The sequence below is a fragment of the Suricata suricatta genome, chromosome 2 (assembly GCF_006229205.1).
Source record: "Suricata suricatta isolate VVHF042 chromosome 2, meerkat_22Aug2017_6uvM2_HiC, whole genome shotgun sequence".
Lineage (NCBI taxonomy): Eukaryota > Metazoa > Chordata > Mammalia > Carnivora > Herpestidae > Suricata > Suricata suricatta.
The window spans coordinates 156,667,286-156,678,000 of NC_043701.1; the positions used below are offsets into that span (position 1 = coordinate 156,667,286).

The following is a 10,715-nucleotide window of genomic DNA, read 5'->3' on the forward strand; positions in this document are numbered from 1 at the left end:
TATATATATTACCTTGGATACATTTAACAAACATACCCACCTCTCCAAACCCCACCCGCAACCATCTCCTCTGTTCAAGGAGTCTTACCCTTCTACTGGTCTTAAAAGGTATCAGCCAGGGGGCATCTGGCTGGCTCAGTCAGTTAAGTATCCAACTTTGGCTCAGGTCATGATCTCACAGTTCATGAGTTTGAGCCTCATGTTGGGCTCTGTGCTGACAGCTCAGAGCCTGGAGCCTGCTTTGTCTCCATCTCTCCCATGCTCTCTCTCACTCTCTCTCTCAGGAACTGAATAAACATTAAAAAAATTTTTTTAAGTTATCAGTTCCAATTTTCTATGACTTGGGATAGAAACTGAAGATTAATCTAAATATTGGCTTGATATCTACTATGTGTTTCACTGATGTATAAAATATAGTCTCTTCCCTCAATGAGTTTACAATCTAGTTGCTAAGACTCATAACTGAACCACTGAACAATAATGAGAGGTGGTGTAATTAAGTGTCAGACTGGATGGCAGAGATGAACAAAGACAAGGGATAGATGCACTGAAAACAAGCACTGAAGAGAGCAAAGGGCAGCTGCAAAGAGAGAAAGCCGGAGTGATGAATGCACAAAGAGCAACGTAGCCTGGATGTTCAGTGGAAAAATATGAAGCTGGGTTTTACTGTAGTTGAAGGTTTATTTAGGAGTAATAGGCAACAAGTTTATCTTAGGCACTCAGCTGAAATCTTAAATCTGAAAAAAAAAAAAAACTTCTCAGATTTAATCCAAACGCCCTCGTTTTATAGATGGAGAGAGAGAAGCCCAGAGAAGTGATAAGCCAGTCTGTGCCCGAGCCGGGACTAGTGTCCTGGCTTCCCTGACTGCTGCTAGTTCTTTCTCTCTTGTAGTGCACGCTCTGCTTTCAGGGCCAGGCTACTGTAGGGAGACCTTTGAAAGCTAGGCAGAGAGTAGGCTAACGAGATGGGGGAAAGGGGAAGGCTCTGGGGGTTCGTGAACAGGGACGTAACACAAAAGCGGTGCTCACAGAAAAAGTGTGTGGCAGCAGGAAGCAGGATGCTTTGGAGCAGCGGAAGCCAATGGCCAGAGAAGCCTGCAAGGTAGGAGATGTGATAATTCAGTAGACTGTGAAAACGAGGGCCAGATCCTCCCCCTCTGCTCATGCCCTTGTGACGTGATGTGGCAGCACCTCCATGAACGGGCAGTTTACTCTTCCACGGACAGGGTCTGGGTGGGTTATGTGACTGGCTCTGGTTGGTGGAACGCAGGGAAGAATGGTAGAGCAGAGGTCTGCAAAATGCTTGTACCCGGGTCTTGCCCTCTCCCTGCACTTGGAACTGCTCTGCCCCCATGTGGACAAGCCCAGGCTGGCTGGCTGGTGACGAGGGGTCGTGTGGAGCTGTTGTTCTGACTGACCACGGAGGCAGGGTGAGCTCGGGCATGACCAGCTGAGCTGCTCCTGACCCCAGCTCCAAATTAAAGATCCACAGGACCACAGACTAAACACATGGTTGCCGTTTTAAGCCACTATGATCTGGGGTGATGTGTTATTACCCAGAAAAGCTAACTGATCCACCCAGGTATAAGATCATAAGACCTGAACTACAGGGACATCAGTGTAAGGGAAGCAGGAGGAAGGAATGACTGTGACAGAGAGGCTGGCTAGGTATGGCTTTGCAGGTATAGTAAAAGAATGCTTGTATTCAATTCAAAGATATCCTGTAAGGCAAGCCATAAGATACTCCTAAATTACAGAGAACAAACTGAGGGTTGCTGGAGGGGTGCTGGGTGGGGGGTGGGCTAAGTGGGTGATGGGCATTAAGGAGCGCATTTGTTGGGATGAGCACTGGACGTTATGTGTAAGTGATAAATCACTAAATTCTACTCCTGAAATCATTATTACACTCTATGTTAAGTAACTTGGATTTAAATAAATAGATTAAAAAAAAAGAAGGGGGTTAAGATAACCCAAAATATCTTTTTTTTAAATGTTTTTTAATTTATTTTTGAGAGAGAGAGAGCATGTTAGCAGGGGAGGGTCAGAGAAAGAGAGACACAGAATCCAAAGCAGGCTTCAGGCTCCGAGCTAGCGGTCAGCACAGAGTCTGACGTGGGGCTCGAACCCACGAACCATGAGTTCATGACCTGAGCTAAAGCCGGATGCTCAACCGACTGAGCCACCCAGGCACCCCCAAAATATCATTAAATGCAGAGACAAACAGAATCATTTGACATATTTTTTAAAAATGCAATCCCCAGTCCTTTTTTAATTCCCTAGGTCTTTTTACTCACCTCCTCATCTTTTCCAGATCTACACAATAAAACATTTCTTTTTAATTTTTTTAAACATTTATTCATTTTTGAGAGAGACAGAGCATGAGTAGGGAAGGGGCAGGGAGAGAAGGAGACACAGAATTGGAGGCAAGCTCCAGGCTCTGAGCTGTCAGCACAGAACCTGACGTGGGACTCAAACTCATGAATTGTGAGATCATGACCTGAGCCGAAGTCAGACCCTTAACTGACTGAGCCACCCAGGCGCCCCTGCAATAAAACATTTTTGCAAGTGACTGCAACAATGCAGAGTGGTAGGCCCACACCAGATCTACTGAATCAGATTCTGTAAATTAGAGCCTGGGAATCTGCAGTTTCAACAAGCACATCGTTACACTGTTAAACATTTGAAAGCCTGGGAACTACTACTCCAATAAAAGGCTATACTATAAGTGAAAGTTCTCTGACCTAGAAATCATCACTGAAAGGTCCTCTGTTATTAACAGTGAAGCTAGAGTCTGACCTTCAAGCATCTGATGGAGTTCCAACAGGACATGCGCACCCCTTCTTCAGAACATGGGGACCAGACCTGGAGGACCGAACCCTACAGGCCTGGTGCCCATGGCTAGCTTCTTTCAAGTCCCAGAGGAGCCTAAATCACACACAACGTTAAGGGTTAAATTGCCGTCTCCATTATGGAACATCAAGATGGGGTCACAAGAGTAGGTTTCAAGATGGGGTCGAAAGAGTACAAGAGGGATCTGGGATATTTGATACTAAAATGCTTTAAATGTTTACTTGGAGGGGCGCCTGAGTAGCTCAGTTGGTTAAGCATCTAACTTTGGCTCAAGTCAAGATCTTGCAGTTTGTGAGTTTGAGCCCCACCTTGGACTCTCTGCTGACAGCTCAGAGCCTGGAACCTGCTTCAGATTTTGTGTCTTCCTCTCTCTCTGCCCCTCCCCTGCTCTCTCTCTCTCTCTTTCTCAAAAAATAAACATTAAAAACATTTTTAATATAAAAATTTTTTTAAAAAACCAGACACCTAAACTCACACATTCACATTGACTGTATTGGAAATTTCTTTAAAGTCTCAGTATAAAAATGCTACCAATGTGATTCAAATAACATTTGAAAAAAAATCAGCCGATATTGACTAATGAGGTAAATTCTAAGGTGAGGAAAGGTAAACTACGATTGCTACTCATGTACTCTATATCACCACCCTATGGGATATTTTAATTCTGGCCTATGTCATGATGCTTTTTGATACAAATGCTGCAGACCCAGAAATGGCCTGATGTGCAAACAGCTGGGCCTGAACAGGGTGGGGCTCAGTGACACCTTCTGGGCCCTCGCCCTGTCACAAAGCTCTCGTTTCTTCCCCGCTATGAGGACAGATGAGTTCTGAGAATCCCTTGCTCTCACCCCAACATGGAGCAACATTCGCTTCTACCTCCATAATGAGGCCAGCTTTGGAAGCTCTTCCAGTGATGTCTGGGAGCCCCTTCCACAGCTCCACCCAGGATTTTCTCACTGCCGCAGTGACTTGGGGGCTCCTGTGCAGGGTCTCTCACACAGCAGAAAATATCCTGAGATAGGGACCATTTTCTTCCTGTGTTAAAGCCCCTCAAAACCTCCGGGGCTATATTTTCTGAGAGGTGACGCTGGTTCCTGGCGTGCTACCTCTGTTCCATCAACGTTCCACAAGGTCCGTGTCCAATTTCAGGCCCACACGCCTCTTGCTGTCAGCGCAGCGTCAGTGTGGCTGGGGTAGAGGCCAGCATGACTGTGCTGCAAATACAACATTAATGAGAGGAAGACAAGCGGTTTCCCATGGAAACTGCAGAGGAAAACTCTTTGCAGTCCAGATAGGCTTTGATAACTACAGGTCATCTTCAGCTCTTCCCAGAACAAGTGAGGTCAGCGTACTGAAAGCCAGCTTATGGCACAAAGCTGAAATATTTCATTCCTTCAAAGCAAGTCAGAATCTTAAAGGCCATATCTTACAAGAAATCTTGTAACTAAGCCACCATTCTAAAACAAATACAAAGGTAAAGGCTCTTTCCCTTTGATGTTTGGCAGCTGTTAGCTTGTCTTCACTCAGAGGTCTGGAAGGAATTCTTGTGGTGTCATGTGAGGGGGTCAGTTTGACTGCCCAACGGCTCAGGGGGGAGAGAATTCCAGGCCAGCTCTGCACCATCAGCACAGAGCCCAGCGTGGGGCTCAAACCCACAATCTGTGAGACCATGACCTTAGCCAAAGTCAGATGCCTAACTGACTGAGCTGCCCAGGTGCCCCTGTTTTTTTTTTTTTTTTAAGTAGGCTCCATGCCCAACGTGGGGCTTGAACTTAAGACCCTGAGATTTGGGCTTGTATTTTCTACCAACCAAGCCAACTAGGAGGCCTTGTTTGCTTTTTCTCATGGCTACATGAAACTTCCACATAGTGGCATCCCACTCCTTTCAAATGGACCAGTAGAAGGTCCCTGAAAATGAAAAGTATTTCTCCAGTTTGAAGACAATCTTGATAGACAAAGTACTAGCCAGCCACTCAAACTGTAACCTCGGCTACTCTTTTGGTCTGCTGTTAGCTCTTTGGGAATATATCCTAAGTTTTCAAGTGAAACTTGAAAGATCACCCTCTACCAAATGTGGCAGGGTGTATTTTCCAAGGACGTTTGCAATCATGTCTCTTGTATTACATGTTCTACAATTTGACCTTGCCACTGTTCCATGAAAAGGTGGAGTCTAACTCCTCTTCTCTCAATCTGGGCAGGCTTATGATTGCTTCAACTGACAGAACACGATGGAAAAAATGGTATGTTCTAAGGTAATCAGAAAAGGTGATGCATTGGGGTGCCTGGGTGGCTCAGTCAGTTAAGTGAAACCAAGTGAAACTCTTGGTTTCAGCTCAGGTTACGATCTCACAGTTCGTGGGATCAATTTCCCTAGTTGGGCTCTGTGCTGACAGTTTGGAGCCTGCTTGGGATTCTCTCTCTCCCTCTCCTAATTCGAACACACTCTCTCTCTCAAAATAAATAAAACTTAAAAAAAAAAAAGAAAAGAAAAAGAAGGTGATACATCTTCCTTATTGCTCAATGGGACATTCGCACTTGGAGACCTGAGCCACGTATGAGAAGTCTAACTACCTTGAGGCTACCGTGCTCTGAGGAGGCTGAGCCACAAAGAGCCACGGATTGGTGCTCTAGTTGGCAGTTCTCATCTTTGAATCAGCCCAGCCCAGGCGCCAGCTGTGAGCAAAGGAGCCTTCAGATGATTCCAGCTCCCAGCCGTTAAGTCAGCCTCCCATCTAAGGTATCATGGAGCAGAGAGAGGTCATCCCCATGATGCCTTGTACAAATTCCTGACTCACAGAATCTGGGAGCACCGTGTGGTCGTTTTAAGCAGCTACCTTTGGAGTAATACGTTATATGACTACAGCAAGTGGACCATCATCTCTCCACCTAACCCTGCCACCATCATCTCTCATTTGTTTTTCAAAAATACATTTCCATGGCTTTTTTTTTTCTTAATCTAAGGAGACAGAGCAAACTCCCTTCAACAGCTGCTGGTCAAAATGACGTCCATTCCCAAGAGCACACTCAGAAGTGCTACTTAAAGGAAACACATGTAGACGCTATGGGCCTCAGGCCATGGTTGAACACATTTGACTAGAAACTTCTACCTAGTCCAAATAATTGATACTGTCACCACCTGGGACAGCGCTGGGATCTTCATTTACAACTTCCATAACTAGCCATGCTAAGTAATAGTCACCTCGCACATCCACTGACCCAAAAACAAATCATGGTCATTGAGAAAAATCTAGTTTAATACAGTATAGCCAGGGCTAAGGAAGACTGAAAACCCATCACTTTAATAAGGATGTAAACCAGTATGCATATCAGTTACCATAAAAAATCCTTTTAAAGAGAACAGGCAGCCTAGGAGTTCAGGCTTCAGCTATGCATATGGAATCGAGTCACAAACGCAAGAAGATTCATGCTTTTAAACAGACACCCACCCTTTCTGCTCTTTTCATAGATGAATTGCAAAGAATCAACCCAAACATTTATGTAAAAGAAAATAACATTTTGTCCCTGAAATGAGTACACCATTGGTCTGCACAACAGACTACATCCCTGCTATCTTTATTTTCTTCTGACCCAGATATTTCCAAATAGAACTTGGAGACAGAAATGGTAACTTTTATTTGTATTCAATTTATCTTTTTTTCAGATTTTATAAATCAAACTTGTTAAAAAAAATACTTACGCATTCACCATAACTTGTGTCCAAATTCAGAGGATTAAAAACAAACTAAGTAACAGGGGCGCCTGGGTGGCTCAGTCGGTTAAATGTCCTGTCCGACTTCGGCTCAGGTCATGATCTCACGGTTTGTGGGCTCGAGCCCCGCATCAGGCCCTGTGCTGACAGCTAGCTCAGAGCCTGGAGCCTGCTTCCGATTCTGTGTCTCCCTCTCTCTCTGACCCTCCTCTGTTCATGCGCTCTCTCTCTCTCTCTCTCTCTCTCTCTCTCTCTCTCTCTCCAATAAATAAAAACAGTAAAAAAAAAAAATTTAAAAAAACAAACTAAGTAACATAAAGAGGAACAGATTTTCAAGGTAAGAATATTGTTTTGAGGCAGCCAGCTTTGCCCGCATATACCTTTACATTGTTCCTCCAAACCCTCCCCAGAGTATGGATGTCTTGTCAAAGTTCTTTTAGTTATAAAAGCAGCAGTCTTAGGTTTTCAGAACCCTAAAGAGAAGAAAAGGAAGACTTTGATGAACAAAAATTAGGCTTGTAAGAAACCTAAAACAACAAGTCACACATTCTTTTTTAAACGGCTTAGGTGAGCTTGAAATAACCTTTTTTTCTCTTATAAATCTGCAAGTGTTTTTACTATAAATCTCACTTGAACCAGAGAGTAAAAAAGAAAAAAGAAAAAAAATAAACAAAAGTGGGTTGCTACTAGATAAATGTCTTATTTAGGAAGCGTGGTGGGGCGATTAGATCTAAGAAACTGGGAAGAAAATCCTGACACCAGAAGGAGGATGGTAAAAAACAAAAAACAAGAAAACTCCCCCCAAACCAAGAAACAAGCAAACAAAAAAAACCTTGGGGGTGACGGAAACGGCCACGATACTATTCCGTTTTATGAAAAAGAAAGTGCCTGGACCGGGTTCTACTAAAGCCGAGTTACCCGTGCGGGTATCCAAGCAATTCGGAGATGCTCTCCAGCACGGGTGCCACCATGAACCGAGACATCTCATTCCCCAAGCCTCGTCGTGTGGGACGTCTCTCCACCAGAGTGTGAGAGGCGGACTCAGGACAAACAAAGCCCTAGACCCAACTAACAACACTTCCTAGTCGATTTCCCACCCCGTTCTTGCATCCCAGCACCGATCCTTCCCTCTACCCGACCTCTGCTCTCCAGCCCGGACCAGGTCTCGGCTCACACATCCACTCCGGACACAGCCCCCACCCACCCGCTCGCTAAGCCGGGTACCGTGGGCTCTCTCAGACCTCGGCCCCAGCGGTAGAGACTGGAGGTCCAGGTTTGGCACCCCATGGACCCCACCCTCTGGTCAGCGCGTCCTGGGTGGAGTCACGATCCCCAGTCCTTCATCTCGGGATGATCTCCTCAGTCCCTTCCTCACCCACCACACTCTCCTGGCCCCCTCCTTCCCGCGATGCCAGCCAACCTGAGCTCCGCCTTTCGGGATGACAGTCACGCCCCGACGAGGGGGTCCAGCGGCCGGGACCGCAGCTCCGCCGGTAGCGCCCCTGCCACCTGCCTCTCCACAACCTCCACCAGCGCCTGCCCCACTTGACGCCGCCATCCCCGGAGGCCACACTGGGCGCAATTCCCGCTGCCCATTGGCTGTTACCTAGGCAACCTGGAGCAACGCCACTCTCTATTGGTCCAGCGCGAACTCTGCGCCATCTTTGTGCGGGGCGTAGTGTCTGGCTCTCAGGGGTGGGGCTGATCCATCCATGATCCCACCTTGGTCACCCTGGTGGAGACCTCAGGTCTTGCCTACCCAGAGACCGCCTCGCCTAAATGTCACATGAAAACAAAACTAAACCTGAGTCAGAAGCAACAGTGACCACTATCTCAAGGGGTTCCGATCCTGTGCAAATCTTAAGTGTTGTAAATGGCCCCTCTCTGGAGTTTAAGGACAGAACCCAAATCTGGCTTTTGAAGTTCAGCTTTCTAAATGGTAACATGCTAGACTAGGCAACTGTAGTTGAATGAGCGTCAACCCCGTGCCAGCACTGTGATATCGGGATACTTCTGCATTCATTCGTTGTTAAGATTTGTGTTGTTGTCATTACTCAGATCCTTTGTGTTTAAAATATAGTGTTAGGGGTGGCTGGATGGCTCAGTCCTTAAGCCCAGACTGTTGATTTCGGCTTCAGGTCAGGAAGATGAGATGGAGCCCCTCCTGTGGCTCTGTGCTGAAAGCACGGATCCTGCTTGGGATTCTCTTTTTCTCTCTCTGTCTCCCCAAATCTCAAAAAATAAACATTAAAAAAATATATATAGGGGGCCCTGGGTGGCTCAGTCGGTTAAGCCTCCGACTTCGGCTCAGGTCAGATCTCACGTTCGTGGGTTCGAGCCCCACCTCAGGCTCTGTGCTGACAGCTCAGAGCCTGGAGCCTGCTTCCGGTTCTGTGTCTCCTTCTCTCTCTGCCCCTCCCCCTCTCATGCTCTGTCTCTCTCTGTATCAAAAATAAATAAAACATTTAAAAAATTAAAAAAATAAAATACAGTGTCAAGGTTGGAGCAAATCCTCCAAATACCGTGCACGCCAATCCGTTTATCCATATACAGTATTTATTTACTGAACAAAGTGAATGCAGCTAGAAAAGACATGATTGTTGCCCTACTCCCTCGATATGGAGAAGAAAAGTTCATTCATACACATGGAAAAATTCAAGACTATATTTAATTAATAAAAGAAGGCAAGCTCCTGAAGAGAATAAGCAAACTGCTTCTCTGATTTGGCCGTTTCCTCATCTGTGGAATAGAAAACGAAAATAATAATAATAATAATAATAATAATAATAATAATAATAATAAAGACTCCCCAGGACTTGTTTGACAGTCCGGTGAATAAATGCTCAATAAACAACAGTTTTACATTGTTTTAAAAGACTTGTATTCTGTGTTCAAATCCCATGCCTGTCACCAAGTGTGTGGGGCTTCAAACAAGTCATTAAGCTCTCCGGCCTGTAAAATGAGATTGGACTAGCAGACCTATAAGATTCAATGAGCTCTAACACTCAATGGTTAAACATGCTAAACTGTGTGGTACTGACTATAGTTATAATTAGTTGTTGAGAGAATGGAGTGTCAAGAAAATAGATCTTATTAAATTGAAGAATGTATATTAGAAAATTTGATGAAATAAGGATAGATTGTGGTTAAACTATGGAGAAAAACTAGGGGGAAGATATGTTTTGCAAAATGTAGTGTTTTGAATGGGCAAATTCATAGACACACAAGGTAGAATAGAAGTTACCAGGAACTAGAGAAGGAGGGAGTTATTGTTCAATAAGTATGGAGTTTTTATTGGATGATGAAAAAGTTTTGGGTGTAGGCAGTGGTGATGATTACATGATATTGTGAATGTATTTAATGTTACTGAATTGTACACTTGTGAAATGGTTAAAATGATAAATATCATGCATATTTTACTGCAGTGAAAATGTTTTCTTTTCAAGAGAGCTCATGAGCTGGGGAGAGGGACAGAGAGAGAGAGAGAGAGAGAGAGAGAGAGAATCCTAAGCAGGCTCCACACTGATCTCAGAGCCTGATTTGGAGCTTGACTCCTTGATCCTGGGATCGTGGCCTGAAGAGAAATCAAGACTCAGACGCTCAACAGACTGAGCCACCAGGCATCCCCAAAATATAGTTTCTTTATCAGAGAAGTGACATATGGAAACCAATGTTGTTGTTGTTGTTGTTGTTGTTGTTAAAATTTTAGCTCAGTCTCCTCATTTTTCATGTTTATTTGTTTTTGAGAGAGAGAATAGGGGAGGGGCAAAGAGGAGGGAGACAGAGGATCCAAAGTGTGCTCTGCGCTGACAGCAAAGAGCCCTATGCAGGGCTTGAACTCATGAACTGTGAGACCATGACCTATGCTGCAACTGGATGCTTAACCAACTGAGGCACCCAGGAACCCCAAGGAAACCAGTGTTTTAAGAAGAATAATCTGGTAGTGATACTCAGAGATAATCAGAGAAATTGGAAGCAGAGGAACAAACTCATAAGCTATTTTAATAATATAGCTAAGACATCTTGAGAGTCTCAAAAGTAACGTAGTATCAGTGAAAGTGGAAAGAAAGAGATATTTAATAAGAAGCAATACAGTGTTAAGAGCATTGAGTTAGTGTGCCTGGATTTGGATCCAGCTCTGCCACTTACCAGCTGC

At 44.8% G+C, this 10,715-nt stretch overlaps 1 long non-coding RNA gene across 2 annotated transcripts; it reads right to left on the minus strand.

Annotated features, from left to right (window-relative positions):
- Nucleotides 1-787: 787 nt before the first annotated feature.
- Nucleotides 788-8,124, minus strand: LOC115273395. 2 transcript variants are annotated; one of them, XR_003900796.1, is made up of 3 exons: nt 7,980-8,124; nt 6,940-7,032; nt 788-1,095 (listed from the first exon to the last, which is right to left on the minus strand). It is a non-coding gene; the product is annotated as an uncharacterized LOC115273395 (long non-coding RNA). The 2 variants fall into 2 exon arrangements; XR_003900794.1 differs by lacking the exon at nt 788-1,095 and adding an exon at nt 3,384-4,064.
- Between the last annotated feature and the right edge of the window lie 2,591 nt (nt 8,125-10,715).